A 13025-nucleotide genomic window follows, 5' to 3' on the forward strand; every position below is an offset into this window, starting at 1 on the left:
GAGGAGCAGGAGGAACTCTGGATCAGTCAGGAGGGAGAGCAGCTTCAGGAGGACCCAGAGCCCCCACACATTAAAGAGGAGCAGGAGGAACTCTGGACCAGTCGGGAGGGAGAGCAGCTTCAGGAGGATCCAGAGCCCCCACATACTAAAGAGGAACAGGAGGAACTCTCGATCAGTCAGGAGGGGGAGCAGCTTCAGGAGGACCCAGAGCCCCAACACATTAAAGAGGAACAGGAGGAACTCTGGACCGGTCAGGAGGGAGAGCAGCTTCAAGGACTGGAGGAGGCTGATATCACCAAGTTCCCAGTCACTGCTGTTCCTGTGAAGAGTGAAGATGAGGAAGATAAACCTCAGTCCTCACAGCTTCATCAAAGCCAAACTGAGGTGAACAGAGAGGCAGAGCCTCTAGCCAGCATCTCAACTGAACAGATGAAAACAGAAGCTGACAGAGAGGACTGTGGAGTATCAGAACCAGCCAGGAACTTATATCTTATATATTTACCGGTATATCCTATCTTATATATCAAAACTAGTGAACCTCAGTCAGGTTTATGCTCGCAGAAAAACAATGAAGTTCTTGGGAAGAAACACTTGAGCTGCTCAGTTTGTGGTAAAGGTTTTGGTAATGATGCACACTTGAAGACACACATGCTAGTCCACACAGGTGAGAAACAATTTAATTGATCAGTCTGTGGTAAATGTTTTGGTCATAAAGGACTCTTGAAGAGACACATGGTAGTCCACACAGGAGATAAACAATTTAACTGCTCAATCTGTGGTAAAGGTTTTGTTCTTAAGCAACACTTGAATCGACACATGATAGTCCACACAGGAGATAAACAATTTAACTGCTCAGTCTGTGGTAAAGGTTTTCATGAAAAAGGAAACTTGAAGCAACACATAAGAAGCCACACAGGTGAGAAACTATTTAATTGATCAGTCTGTGGTAAAGGTTTTGGTCGTGAGCAACACTTGAAGGGACACATGATGGTCCACACAGGAGATAAACAATTTAATTGCTCAGTCTGTGGTACAGGTTTTGTTAATAAAGCAAACTTGAAGAGACACGTGATAGTCCACACAGGAGATCAACAATTTAATTGCACAGTCTGTGGTAAAGGTTTTGGTCGAAAACAAACCTTGAAGACACACATGATAGTCCACACAGGAGATAAACAATTTAATTGCTCAGTCTGTGGGAAAGGTTTTGGTCATAAAGGAGTCTTGAAGAGACACATGATAGTCCACACAGGAGATAAACACATGATAGTCCACACAGGAGATAAACAATTTAACTGCTCAGTCTGTGGTAAAGGTTTTGTTTATAATGGAGACTTGAAGAGACACATGCTAGTCCACACAGGAGATAAACAATTTAACTGTTCAGTCTGTGGTAAATGTTTTGGTAATAAAGCAAACTTGAAGAGACACATGATAGTCCACACAGGTGGGTAAAATCCTTGAAAGTTTAGGAAAAGTAATGACATTTTTGTGTGTGTAATGGAATTGTTACAGTAAACCTCCCGTGGATAACCAGGCTTCCACATAATGTAACATAACGGCAATTATCTGTAGCTGTTGACATAACAGTAAATCTAATATGTGTTGATTTTACTTCTTGTATTTTATATTAATATTTTAATTAAAGGAAAAATCCTGTTTTAGTTCAATAGCTTCTATAATGTAGTGGCACTAAAGCATTAAAAACCCATATAAAGAGCAGCTGTGTCCTATTTGTCCTAGGTAATAATTTCTGGTATTGATTCAGAGTCATCGCCTCACATTACATGGAAATTATATTATTGATCTTTGAAAAGTTATGGAATAGTTTTGAAATGTTATCGATGAACATGTGTGGGAACTCTGTTAATTGCCATCTGTGGTGGAGGCAGGATTTGAGTGTTTATGTATGTACATGTATGTATGTACAGTATGTATGTGGCTGTTTTTGTGCTTTGTTGTGCTCTCCTGTGATTATGTACAGGATTTGTACAAAGTTCTGAAAGTTTGGAAAATGCTTGATTTTAACCGTCATGTTTTCAAGGTTTGGAATATGCTTGAATTTGAATATGCTCCTTGAAAATGGTTTGATTTTCATCATAATCCGGTGTTCCATCTACACAGTCACTCATGTCAACCGTCCAAAAATCTTTTAATATCTGAAATGAGACGATCCCCTTGTCATTTTGATTGTCTCTAGTGTCTCACACAGGATGCAGAGTAGACAGCTAGTGGACCAGAGCTGGATGTGAATCCGGCCCTTTTCATTTCAGAGCCCATGTCAGTGACATGTAGCCATGGTAACCAGCTCCAATGAAAGATTCATATGCAGTGCTGACAACTGCCATTCATATGGGGCTGGAATATTTCTACTTTCTAAATTGTCAAATCCAATTGAACTGAATGGTAATGTTAGGTGTGATGCTTAACATTACCATTCAGTTCAATTGGATTTAAACACATTTTTTAATCACTCTGTTATGTGTTAATGGTGTTAATGTAGTGTCTGCTGTTGATAATAAAGTCTCCACATATTTTGTTTACTAAGTGTCACTAGTCAATCAAGTCAAGTTTATTTGTATAGCCATAATTCACAAGCATGTCTAGCTAAATCTAGCTGAATAACAATAATAAATATAGCCGCAAGCGGCAATGGGGTTCAAGCCTTGAACAACTGCTTAAGAAAGAAGAAAAGCACTCGAGCAACTGTTGAGGTAGGTAGGTAGATACTTTATTTATCCCGAAGGAAATTCATGTACCAGCAGCTCACATACAGTTAATAAAAACACACAGTAGACAATATTAGAAAAACACAGTAAAAAAATATATAAAAAGATACTAACAGACCGTGTGCCAAGCCAAAACCTAAAGTGACCGAGTGCCTAATAGAGAACATTTAATAAATAAAAAAATAAAAACAGGCAGGGCTAAAAAACAACAACACATGCAGCAGAGACAACAGAGCGAAGGCATACATGACCTTCAGACATAACTGCCTGATGACATCACAGTTGGGCAATTGCGTGACATCACTTCCAGTTGAGTGACATCACACGCCAGTGACATCACTCGCACAAGATGGAATCGCCCAGGTCAACTGCTGGCCTATATCTGAACCGTTTTGGTTTGCACAAGTAAAACTATTTTTATAAGCATTTTACAAAAAGGCTATGGGAAAATAAATGCCGGATGAAAATCTCTGGTACAGTGCTGCTTCCTGTACAAAGGAGGAAGTAGACGGTCACTTTGCCTCTCTATTAGTATATGAAGAGAGAGCGTATTAAATAAGATTAGAGCTGGGAAGCACAAACTTTTTTTATTGCATTTTTCCTTTGTAATACATACAGGGTTCCCACATGTTCTTAAACATCAAATTCAAGGACGCAGCATGATATAGTTTGACAGACAGATCAAGGTGAATTATTAGCCACTTTCACACAGAGATCTCGCAACTGTTACAAGTTAAGAATTTTTATCATGAGAAATAACAGCTTTACAGAAGCCCAGAGACAACTATTAAAAAGAGAGAGGCTCAGGCTTCTCAACTGTACACCGTTAAGTAAAAAAAAAAAAAACTTGAATTTCTATTCTTGCACAAAACATATTGCCTACATTCAGGGTTCCTACAGCTTTTTAACAGCAATTTTTTTTTGCAGGTTTTCCATGGCCGTGGGAACCATGAAATAAAGGTTTACTCTCCTGTGTGGATTATCATGTGTGTCTTCAAGGTACTTCTACGACCAAAACCTTTACCACAGACTGAGCAATTAAATTTTTTATCTCCTGTGTGGATTATCATGTGTTGCTTCAAGTAACTTTTACAACCAACCCCTTTACCACAGACTGAGCACTTAAATTGTTTATCTCCTGTGTGTGATATCATGTGTTCTGTCAAGTGTCCTTTACGACCAAAACCTTTACCACAGACTGAGCACTTAAATTGTTTATCTCCTGTGTGTGATATCATGTGTTCTGTGAAGTGTCCTTTATGACCAAAACCTTTACCACAGACTGAGCACTTAAATTTTGTATCTCCTGTGTGGGCTATCATGTGTTTCTTCAAGTTTTCTTTTTCACCAAAACATTTACCACAGACTGTGCAATTAAATTGTTTATCTCCTGTGTGGACTACCATGTGTTGCTTCAAGTTTCCTTTTCCACCAAAACCTTTACCACAGACTGAGCAATTAAATTGTTTATCTCCTGTGTGGACTACCATATGTGTCTTCAACTGTTGCTTAAGACCAAAACCTTTACCACAGACTAAGCAATTAAATTGTTTATCTCCTGTGTGGACTATCATGTGTGTCTTCAAGGTACTTCTACGACCAAAACCTTTACCACAGACTGAGCAATTAAATTTTTTATCTCCTGTGTGGATTATCATGTGTTGCTTCAAGTTTCCTTTTTCACCAAAACCTTGACCACAGACTGTGCAATTAAATTGTTTATCTCCTGTGTGGACTATCATGTGTCTCTTCAAGTGTCCTTTTTCACCAAAACCTTTACCACAGACTGAGCAAATAAATTGTTTCTCACCTGTGTGCAATATCATGTGTGAATTCAGGCTTGCTTTATGACCAAAACCTTTACCACAGACTGAGCAATTAAATTTTTTCTCACCTGTGTGGACTATCATGTGTGCCTTCAAGTGTTGCTTCTGACCAAAACCTTTACCACAGACTGAGCAAATAAATTGTTTATCTCCCGTGTGGACTATCATGTGTGCCTTCAAGTGTTGCTTCTGACCAAAACCGTTACCACAGACAGAGCAAATAAATTGTTTATCTCCTGTGTGGACTATCATGTGTCTCTTCAAGGTTCCTTTTCCACCAAAGCCTTGACCACAGACTGTGCAATGAAATTGTTTATCTCCTGTGTGGACTACCATGTGTGTCTTCAAGTTTGCTTTATGACCAAAACCTTTCCCACAGACAGAGCAATTGAATTGTTTATCTCCTGTGTGGACTATCATGTGTCTCTTCAAGTCTCCTTTACGGCCAAAATCTTTACCACAGACTGAGCAAATAAACTGTTTATCTCCTGTGTGGACTATCATGTGTGTCTTCAAGTCTGCTTCATTACCAAATATTTTACCACAAACTGAGCAGCTGAAGTGTTTCTCCCCAAGAACTTGACTGTTTTTCTGTGAGTATAAACCTGACTGAGGTTCACTAGTTTCCATCCATTCGTCATCACTGTCTTTAGTCTTAGAAGAGTCTGAAGTCTTGTCATCACTAGTTGGTTGTGAATTACTAGCTGGATATAAGTGTATAGGATATACGTTCCTGGCTGGTTCTGATACTCCACAGCCCTCTATATAAGCTTCTGTTTTCATCTGATCAGTTGAGATGCTGGCTAGAGGCTGTGCCTCTCTGTTCTCCCCAGTTTGGCTTTGATGAAGTTGTGAGGACTGAGGTTTCTCTTCCTCATCTTCACTCTTCACAGGAACAGCAGTGAATGGGAACTTGGTGATATCAGCCTCCTCCAGCCCTTGAAGCTGCTCTCCTGACTGATCCAGAGTCCATCCTTTGTGTGGGGGCTCTGGGTCCTCCTGAAGCTGCTCTGCCTCCTGACTAGTCCAGAGTTCCTCCTGGTCCAGACTGGGGCTAAAATCCTGCAGCTCAGGGGGAACTTCTTTAATGACCAACAGCTGCTGGAAGTCTGGAGGTATGGCTCCTCTAATAGACTGAATTGTTAACTCGTCACACTCCATTTCCTTCTTCAGAAGCAGTCAACTCAGTGGAGTCAGTGGGACGATCTGATGGTCTGGACTCGGGCAAAGACGCTTCTTCCTCGTACTCTGCTATCTTCTTTCAAACAGTCCAAATATCTCTTCAACGGCCGCAGTTAGTCGCTAGTTCACCAACGCTGCCAGGTTTTGTATTTGGACATTAGACATTTCCATACAGTGACACAGGAACTTTTCCTCCTCAACGATTTACTGACAAACGCTGTCCTTCAAAGCTCCAACAACAACGTTAGCTTCAATAGCTTCACTGCTAACTAAACCATTCATTTGAGTCAATAAGAGGAGCTTCTTCTTCCTCTCAGTGCTAAACGGAGCCTCGTCTCCACTTTATATATTCGTGATGATATAATCCATACAGTCTTCTGTTGGTCAATTACAGCTGTAGCTAAACTAAGTATGAAAAGAAAGGTGGGGAATATTTACCCAGAGCAACGCGGCAGCTTGAGGCCTGTGTTGTGTCAGCGAATAATAATAAGAGCTAGCGAATATAAGAAGTTCCGGTGAGGTTTTTCAAAGTAAAATAACGAATCTGCACAATTAATAGAGCAGACCGAGGCGATTGAAAAATGATTATTTTCCACATTAAACTAATAGACTAAGCATTTAAACGAAGGTATACAATACACATTATGTTCAAAGTGGCTTGCCAAATATTATGCACATGCTCGGGTAGACCTCCTCTATGACCTCACACTCACCTAAGGCCAGTAGCCTAGTAAAAAATAAATAGCCTATGGCGGCCCGTTAAACCCACCCAAATGTAGTGGGAACACTTGTGTTCATATTGGGAGACATTCCCTCAGTCACTTGTATTCATATTGGGAGACATTCCCTCAGTCTTGAACGCACCCCTGCAGGACTCAGGTTGACTCCTCCCTAGCCCAACCCCCCTAATTAGTGAGGGTATTTAAGAAACCTGTGGCATCATGGCCCTGCCTGCTTGCCATGCTGTGTGGGTTTCACTGCTCTTACTCTGAGGTAGGTGATGAAATCCCAAGGTTTTCAATGCTTTGTTGTTTATCCAGTGACTGACTCCATTTGTGTCACAGTCCCCTGTGTTCGTCTACCTGGCCGTACTGGTGTCTGCTAGGTCTGACTTGACGTATCTTCCTTGAGGTATGTTTGCCAACTGTGGTATGTTCACCATACATGTGACGTGTAGGCTACTGCAACTCATCCTTGTATTTTGTCTTTTAGTTCCTGTCTACCCGTTTGTGTTGTGGATCGTAACCTGAGTCCTAAGACAATACACTTTGTGTCCAGGTAATGGTCACTGAGGTGTGTGTATATATATATATATATACCTGAGGTAATGGTGACGTGGTAGACCTGGCTAATGTTTCTTTTTGTATTTTAGGTGTTAATCAGCTGCTGTTTTCCTTAGTGTTTTGCCTTGGTGTTTTGATTTATTACTGTTTTAGCTTTGTTCAGTTTTACCATCACCTGAGTCCCATTTGTATTGGGAAATTGGTTTTAGATTGAACCAACTGGCTTTAACTTTTGTACTTTGACTTTTATTGCTGCTTCTTATTGCTTCCCCCCCCCCCCCTTAGTGGAGCATTGGCTGGCGGCGGTGGAGGCTAGGCACTCTAGTGTGGTCCCCTTCACTGGATTGTAGTGTTAAGCGCACTGGGACACCATATATTTCACCTGTTTGCAGTGATTGCCGTTTGCTGTGAGTACACGAGTGGTGGGTAAGTTGTGGCACTCCTGGAACACACCCTTATGTAGGCTGCCTCCCCACTGCTGGTCTTCGCCCACATTCCCCCTCCCTTCTTTTGTAGTTTGGTTTTAAGTATTGGAAGTGTTATTGGAAGTGTTATTAAAAACAATTAATCTACTGTTATCTAAACTATTGTAATAAACCTATTCCTATTGCTAAACATTCATAAACATTGTGATTTTCTCTACTAACCTATTTCCTCCACAGACACTTCCAGTCATCATTCATTCAATACATTTACATTTGGAACCACGTCTCTGTCTTGCTTTAAGGTGTTGAACTTGTGTAGCCTATGAGACTTGTATTTCATTTAGCCTAGGTTTTCATCTTATAGTTCCTGGGGTGAAATTCCCCAGGTGGCGTTGTCGGGTCATTTATATCTTCTGGTTTAATTACACCACCACCTTGCCACACAAACGCAAAATGATTTTTTATAGATATCTCCAGATACGGAGCTTTCTCAATAGTCGTCAAGATACTGGCATTTGTCACCAGCCCCTCTCCATTAGAGAATATAGTTTCTAATGGTGGAAATAAAGGCATTATGGGGCTCACTTGGGTATAGAGCACTTTCTAAATATGATAAAGGCAAACCTGCATTCACACCTAAAGATAAAGACCTGAACATAGACATTGATGAGACAACCTGTATAATCAGCCTTATAGGCTTTCCATGTATGCACACGGAAGGGCAGGCAGCCTCCACAACAGAGCCATACCCATGCAAATAAAAGCCTTAAATTGATCTAATTGGTCTTGTGTTTTTGACTAAAGTGGTCCTGACTGAAATGTCACCATAGTGCATTTGGGTGGGTTCCTGCTGGCCGTCTCCAACTCCACCCGTTTACAGGTTCACCTGAAAAGCATTTCCTGCATTGAATAATTAATTGTATAAAGACATATGTGATGATACTCATCAAAATGTCATCAAAACTACAGACATAATAGGATAGTGGTCAGATGTTTCAATATGGCCTGTAGCAAATCAAGAGAAGTCAAGATTCTAATTAGTATATGAAGAGTGTATGACATAAGATTAGAGCTGGGAAGCACAAACTTTTTTTATTGCATTTTTTCTTTGTAATACATACAGGGTTCCCACACGACTTTCCAGGCCCAATTTCCTCAAATTCAACGACCCAACTTTGAGACACAGATCAAGGTGAATTATTAGCCACTTTCACACAGCGATCTAGCAACTGTTACAAGTTGAGAATTTTTATCATGAGAGCTAACAGCTTTACAGAAGCACAGAGACAACTATTAAAAAGAGAGAGGCTCAGGCTTCTCAACTGTACACTGTTTTTTCTTTTTTTTATAATATATTTATTTGGTTTTTCTGATTTTAACAAACAAGAGCATGGCAGCTCAGACACAATCAACTGTACACTGTTGAGTAAAAAAAAAAAAAAAAACAGAACTTGAATTTCTATTCTTACACAAAACATATCGCCTATATTCAGGGTTCCTACAGCTTTTTAACAGCAAAATTCAACTCAAGTACTTCTATTTCAGAGCAGTGAGAGATGGCCACCCTCATGACGGGGAGTGGAGTGGAGCTTTAGAGAAAAACTGCCCTCTTCATTTGGGAGCCCATGTCACTTACCCTGGTATCCAGACCCATATGAATGGCAGCTGTCAGCACTCTATATGAATCCTTCATTGGGGCTGGTTACCATGGCTACATGTGATGTCACTGACATGGGCTCTGAGATGAAAAGGTCTGGTCCACTAGCTGTCGACTCTGCATCCTGTGTGAGACACTAGAGACAATAAAAATGACAAGGGGATCTAAAACAGTAATTTTTCATAAAAAAATAAAATACAAGAAGCACTAAAATTGACACATATTAGAGCTATGTTATATCAACAGCTACAGAGAATACATTTGTCGTTATGTTACGGTTACATTATATAGAAGGTTATCCACGGGAAGATTACTTTAACAATTTCATTACACACAAGAAAATGTCATGACTTTTCCCAAACGTTCAAGGATTTTACTAATTCCATGACTTTTCCAGGTCATGGCCGTGGGAACCCTGAAATCAATGTTTACTCTCCTGTGTGGACTATCATGTGTGTCTTCAAGGTACTTCTACGACCAAAACCTTTACCACAGACTGAGCAATTAAATTTTTTATCTCCTGTGTGGATTATCATGTGTTGGTTCAAGTTTGTTTTATCACGAAAACCTTTACCACAGACAGAGCAATTACATTGTTTATCTCCTGTGTGGACTATCATGTGTTTCTTCAAGTCTCCTTTCTGACCAAAACCTTTACCACAGACTGAGCAATTAAATTGTTTGTTTCCTGTGTGGATTATCATGTGTTTCTTCAAGTCTACTTTCCGACCAAAACCTTTACCACAGACTGAGCAATTGAATTGTGTATCTCCTGTGTGGATTATCATGTGTGTCTTCAAGGTTCCCTTTTCACCAAAACCTTTACCACAGACTGAGCACATAAAAAGTTTATCTCCTGTGTGGACTATCATGTGTCTCTTCAAGGCACTTTTACAACCAAAACCTCTACCACAGACTAAGCAATTGAATTGTGTATCTCCTGTGTGGACTATCATGTGTTTCTTCAACTCTCCTTTCCGACCAAAACCGTTACCACAGACAGAGCAATTGAACTGTTTATCTCCTGTGTGGACTATCATGTGTGTCTTCAAGTGTGATTTCAAACCAAAACCTTTACCACAGAGAGAGCAAATACAATGTTTATCTCCTGTGTGGACTAGCATGTGTCTCTTCAAGCTTGGTTTATGAGCAAAACCTTTTCCACAGACAGAGCAAATAAAATCTTTAACTCCTGTGTGGACTATCATGTGTGTCTTCAAGTTTGCTTTACGAGCAAAACCTTTCCCACAGACAGAGCAATTTAACTGTTTATCTCCTGTGTGGACTATCATGTGTGTCTTCAAGTGTGCTTCATTACCAAATCTTTTACCACAAACTGAGCAGGTGAAGTGTTTCTTCTCAAGAACTTCACTGATTTTCTTTGAGTATAAAGTTGACTGGGGTTCACTAGTTTCCATCTTTTCATCATCACTGTCTTCAGTCTCAGAAGAGTCTGAAGTCTTGTCATCACTAGTTGGTTGTGGATTACTAGCTGGATATAAGTGTATACTATATAAGTTCCTCGCTGGTTCTGATACTCCACAGTCCTCTCCATCAGCTTCTGTTTTCATCTGTTCAGTTGAGATGCTGGCTAGAGGCTCTGCCTCTCTGTTCACCTCAGTTTGGCTTTGATGAAGCTGTGAGGACTGAGGTTTCTCTTCCTCATCTTCACTCTTCACAGGAACAGCAGTGAATGGGAACTTGGTGATATCAGCCTCCTCCAGCCCTTGAAGCTGCTCTCCCTCTTGACTGATCCAGAGTTCCTCCTGTTCCTCTTTAATGTGTGGGGGGTCTGGGTCCTCCTGTTCCTCATTAATATGTGGGGGCTCTGGGTCCTCCTGTTCCTTTTTAATGTGTGGGGGCTCTGGGTCCTCCTGTTCCTCTTTAATGTGTGGGGGCTCTGGGTCCTCCTGTTCCTTTTTAATGTGTGGAGGCTCTGGGTCCTCCTGTTCCTTTTTAATGTGTGGGGGCTCTGGGTCCTCCTGTTCCTCTTTAATGTGTGTGGGCTCTGGGTCCTCCTGTTCCTCTTTAATGTGTGGGGGCTCTGGGTCCTCCTGAAGCTGCTCTCCCTCCTGACTGATCAAAAGTTCCTCCTGTTCCTCTTTAATGTGTGGGGGCTCTGTGGCCTCCTGGTCCAGACTGGGGCTCCACTCCTGCAGCTCAGGGGGAACTTCTTCTTTAATTACTAACAGCTGCTGGAAGTCTGGAGGTATGGTTACTCTGTGTAACCGCACTGCAGGATTTAAAACAGTGTCCAACAGCTTTCGTTGTTGTTGCTTGATTGTTTTTGAACTAGAAGATTCTAGTTTGATATCAGACTGCATTGTTAAGTCGTTACACTCCATTTCCTTCTTCAGAAGCAGTCAACTCAGTGGATTGGGGAGATCTGAAGGTCTGGACTCAGGCAAAGAAGTTTCCTCCTCGTATGTATGCTGCCATCTTCTTTCAAACAGCCCAAATATCTCAACAGCCACAGTTAGTCGCTAGCGTATTAGTTCACTAACGCTGTCAGGTTTTGGACATGAGACATTTCCATACAGTGACACGGGAACTGTATCATGAAAAGGTTTACTGACCAACGTCAAAGCTCCAACAGCCTTAGCTCCATTAGCTTCACAGCTAACGAAACCATTCATCTGAGTCCATACAATGGGCTTCTTCCTCTCTCAGTGCTAAACGGAGCCTCGGCTCCAGTTTATATATCCGTGATAATATCATCCACACATACAGAGTCTTCTGTTGGTCAATTACAGTTGTAAACTGTAGCAATGAAAGGGGAAAACATGGTAAGTTAGACGGTACCTCGCTCACGAATATTTACACACAAAGGCCGCAATCGCGTCAAACGTTTCTTGTTCTGCTTCCTCCTCCTCCTCTTCTTGTTTTGTTTTACGGCGGTTGGCATCCAGCTTATTGGTGCATTACCGCCATCTTCTGGTCCGGAGTGTGAAACACACAATCGACTTACAATCTAAAATTCTCTCTCTCTCTCTCTCTCTCTCTCTCTCTCTCTCTCTCTCTCTCTCTCTCTCTCTCTCTCTCTCTCTCTCTCTCTCTCTCTCTCTCTCTCTCTCTCTCTCCAATGAGGCTTTATTAGCATGACCATAGTGAGTTACAGTATTGCCAAAGCACATTGTACATCGTAGTACAGACATAGGAAGAAAAAAACAGAAAGAGTTTGTAACATACAGAACGGAAACATTATGTTACTTGTAACAAAATACAGGTAGTTCGAACAACAACCGTGTCAACAATATTTTGTATTGAAATATATACAGATATTTACATATTGATTGTGCTTGAAATAGAGAGAGGGAAGGGGCAGTGTGTGTGTGTGTGTGTGTGGGGGGGGTGTGATGTGTTTTTTCTGGAGAGGCGTTTGTGTGTGTGTGTGTGTGTGTGTGTGTGTGTGTGTGTGTGTGTGTGTGTGTGTGTGTGGACAAGGTGCTCACTCACTGTCCCTCAGACTGTGACAAGTCTGTATGTATTTAGCTGCTGTGTTGCAGCTTGTCCTCTCTTCTCCCAGCAGGACGGGTAGTTTGTCGATGTTAGGGAGGCTTCTGAAGCCTGGGTGGGTCTGTTCCATTTTGGGGTAATATTCATTTCTGATAGTGTTATATTTGGGACAGGTGGTGAGGAAGTGCAGCTCTGTTTCCACCACTCGCATGTCGCAGTGTGAGCACAGTCTCTCTTCTGCCGGCAGCCATGTTTGCCTGTGTCTGCCTTTTTCAATGGCCAGGCCGTGCTCACTGAGTCTGTACTTCGTCAAGGTGGTTCTCAGTTTGGTATCAGTCACTGTGTGCAGGTATTCTGCCACAGTGTACTGTCTTTTTAGGGCCAGATAGCATTGCATTTTGTTTTGGGTTTTGGTTTGTGTTTCCCAATGAGTAATATAATTTTGTTTCTGTTGAGTTATAATTTGG

This window comes from Poromitra crassiceps (genome assembly GCF_964638095.1).
Source record: "Poromitra crassiceps genome assembly, chromosome: 20".
NCBI classification, from domain to species: domain Eukaryota; kingdom Metazoa; phylum Chordata; class Actinopteri; order Beryciformes; family Melamphaidae; genus Poromitra; species Poromitra crassiceps.